The sequence below is a fragment of the Aricia agestis genome, chromosome 3 (genome assembly GCF_905147365.1).
Source record: "Aricia agestis chromosome 3, ilAriAges1.1, whole genome shotgun sequence".
Classification (NCBI taxonomy): Eukaryota; Metazoa; Arthropoda; class Insecta; order Lepidoptera; family Lycaenidae; genus Aricia; species Aricia agestis.
The window spans coordinates 21,830,260-21,834,294 of record NC_056408.1 but is presented as its reverse complement, the minus strand read 5'-3'; positions in this window follow the sequence as shown (position 1 = coordinate 21,834,294).

The window sequence follows — 4,035 nt, the reverse complement described above, 5'->3', positions numbered from 1 at the left end:
GTCAAAACGGGACCCTACTACTAAGTCTTTGATGTCCGTTCGCCTGTCTGTCTCCAGGCAGGCAGGCAGGCAGGCAGGCTGTATCTCGAGAACGGTGATAGCTAGAGTGATGAAATTTTCACAGACATGGGTGGATCAACTTTTCCTTGCCAAAACCTGTCCCTCACAATTGGAATGCTCTGGTCACAAAACTATTGGCAATAATAATAATTAACTGCTTTTATATGTGTATCAAAACTACTGCCATCATATTAACGTAGGGATTAATAGACATTTTCTGTTATATAATATATAATATATAATATATAATATTTTACATGGCCCGACCGACGAAAATTCACTTTCATACAAATTTCTGTTGTCCTTTTGACAAATCGATGTATTGAATTTAATATTACGACAAAAAGTTCCAAAGCGGAGGCTGTTTTAACATTCCAAATACGTATTTGAATATGTAACGCTTCATAAATCTTGAATTATAGGCGACTAAATTCTTTTTTATTTGATAATTTGACTTTAACAAAATTGTCCCCACCAAAACTAAAATACCCTGGTCCGCTGTCATACGACACATAAGGAGGGGTAAGTGCGACAGACACAGCATTTAAATAGCTGGACCAGTAGGAAACCTTTTTGGGTTTCACCTGATACTCGTCACGCCACTTTATTTTCGCTAATTGATCGGCAATTTCATCTAAGACTCTGAGTGAGGCAGCTTTATTGTCGACAGTTTTATTGTCGAGCTGCGGGGTAGCATCGAAATTAAGGTAAATATATTAATAATTTCAATAAATTTTTGTGGTTATATATGGATATTATGTCTTAGTTCTCCTGGATATTGTTGAAATTTTTAGATTTCTTATATTCATCGACAAAAAATAAAATATGTGTAAATGTCTCCTAGGTCGTTCCCCTGTCGTTACCCAGGAGACAATGGGGATCATAGACATAAGTCCATTTTTTTTTAATTTTGCTCATTACAGAACATTTCGAGGAATAAGGTCAGTGATCTTTTTCTGTATATAAAAGAAAAAAATACCCATTACTTACCTATATTTTTGAACAAATATGTTGAACCTTAGTTTGACCTTCAATGGCGTTCGTATCAGCTTTCACATAATGAGAACTTGCATTTGACGAACCAGCCATTATAAATAAGATTGAAAGGAAATTTAAAACACTACAGAGGTCAATTGGCCGCCGGTGATGACGTCAGAGCGAAACTTTAAAAATTTATTGAGAAAAAACTAGCCAATGAATTTCAAAATTATTTAATTTATATTCTTAAAATACCCTATTTTAACGAAAAAAATATAAAAAGTACATGTGATTTTTTTGGACAATGCCCATTGTTACTAAGATTCTTACCTTCTAACTAAATTTGCTAACCGTTTGGTTTACTAACGTTATTTACGTCCGTTTTCAGCTACCCATGCCTTTAAATAAATAAGTAAGTAAATAAATAAATAAAATATTTATTTTATATATTAATTTATCTATAGATAAAATCTGTATTCTGATTTTTGAACATTACACAACCACAAAAAAACATATAAAGAGAAAAAAAATAACACAATATTCTTTGTGTTTGTGTTCAAACGTAGGTTCAAACCATACCTTTTTGGAAGACCTTTTCTGATTCATTACGACTTTGTCTATGAATAAAGTATTTTGATCTATCAATATCTTTTATTATATTTAAATTAAATCCAACTAATTAAACGTGACGTATTTTTCCCAAAAAACGCTCAAAAAGTCAACGAAAATCGGTGCTGAAACTACTGATATAAAATTAAATGTATAATTAAGATGATTCCCTATAGTGATAAGTAAAAAAAGCATGGTTGAATTTTTTGAAAAAAACTTGATCGCGTGCAAAGAATAATTGATTCACCCACATAATATTATGTATTTCTGTTGCCGCTATAACAACAAATAAGTAAGTAGGTACTAAAAACAAAATAAATTAAATATTTTTTGGGGGCTCTCATACAACAAACGTGTTTTTTTGGCCTTTTTTGCTTTAAGTAAGTAAGTAAGTATACATTTATATTATTCACAAAATTCTTAAAAATATTTGCACTTTATTAATTAAATAACAATAACATTAAAATAAAATAAATATATACCCTATATAATAGGCTCCCATACAAGAAAAATAGTTTTTTGACATTTTTGCTATCAAATAGTACGGAACCGTTCGTGCGCGAGTCTGACTCGTACTTGGCAGATTTTTTATCATTGTTGCCGTCCGGAATCACGTCCGCAAATAAAGTCGAAACTAATACATAATTTCGACTTTATTGCTATCCAGATAAGGTTCAAAATTGTTATAGCCCCCGGGCAACGTGATTGCCTCATAATCCTGAGATGATTTTTTTTAAATTTTTTCAAGCTTACTTTAATTGTCTACTGCTTATAATGCAGATATCGATACCAATTTCCAGAAATAAATGATTCTGATTCTGATCGAATAATCGGCATACTTCCTACGTAAAGCGTTTTGTATTAAGTACTTATTAATAATTAGTAATAAGTACTTAATAACTATAAACTAAAAACGGAATTAAAATCTGTCTAGTTACTAGTTAAGTAGGTACTACAACTTTAAAGAATGATACCTAATTGATCTCCGAATACATAAGCAACATGTTTATACAGTGAACTGCTATAAAATAATCTTCACATATTATACTACTTGCGCTTAACTATATGATTTCTTCAGCATGCAACTTGCAAGAATATTCCTTTTAAAAAAACCGGCCAAGTGCGAGTCGGACTCGCGCACCGAGGGTTCCGACAGCTTAAAGGTATTATAGACCTGAGTATTTGGTATGAATTTCAATTTAATACCTCTACGCGTTTATGAGGAAATGGGTAGTAAGTTTAAAATTATTAAAAAAATATATATTATGTGATGTAACTAAAAATTTATGGTTTTCGTAATTTTTCCTTTATCTATGCTATAAGACGTTGCTTCGTACCAAATTTCAAGATTCTGAGTTCACGGGAAGCACCCTGTAGGTTTTGATTCCCTTGCAAGTGTCGAAAATTTGCGGCATAAACGGCTGTATCTTTTGATTGCGTTGGCTTAGAAGTTTGATTTTTTCACAGCTTCAAGGGACAGTAGACCTGAGTAATTGATATAAATTTCAGCTTCATACCTCCACGCGTTCCTGAGAAAAAGGGTCTTGACAGACGGACAGACGGACAACAAAGTGATCCTATAAGGGTTCCGTTTTTTCCTTTTGAGGTACGGAACCCTAAAAATACCTACTATCACTTCAAACAACAGAAATCAAATGGGAACGTCTGTTACTTTGTATTTTACTGACTATTACCACAGTGCACAGTGTAAACATTACTGTCTAACTAGTCGCTACTATAGTGTATAACCTTGGTGACTAAAGTTATATTAATCATCGAAGACAGACGTTCCTAAACTTTTTGCTAATGGAACACGAAACAAATGCCTTTTATTTGGAGCATAGCGATGAAGTACTGCAAACCTATTTATATTATTGTTTTCTGAGAAACCAGTTGGTACCAGTATAATATATTGCGATTTGCGATGGATCGAAATGATCGATAAATGTCTGGTCGTCCTTATCTTATCGTATATTTTGTGATAATTCCAAAAATAAATCCAAATATTTACTATTAGACGTGGCATCATTTGATGAGTAAAATATTAATTCCCATTTCCCTGTGTTCCGCGGAACATTTCGAGAGTCTCTGATCTCTACATATTTTGTATTCTAATTATCGACCTTAGCTCTCGCAAAACAAAATATCTCCACATGATCGTTTTCCTGTTAGTCTTCGAAAATATTCGTTGTATCGTTTGGTAAGTAAAATGTTAGTCCCCCGGGTTCCGCCCACCCACTTTGAGAGTCTCTGATCTCTACACTTGCATTCTAATTATCGACCTTAGTGCTCCCATAATAGAGTCTACTTTCTCACAAAATAAAATCGTTTTCCTGTAATTGTCTACCAAGTGAGGGAAGAGGTATTTTTAATACATAATATTAACAA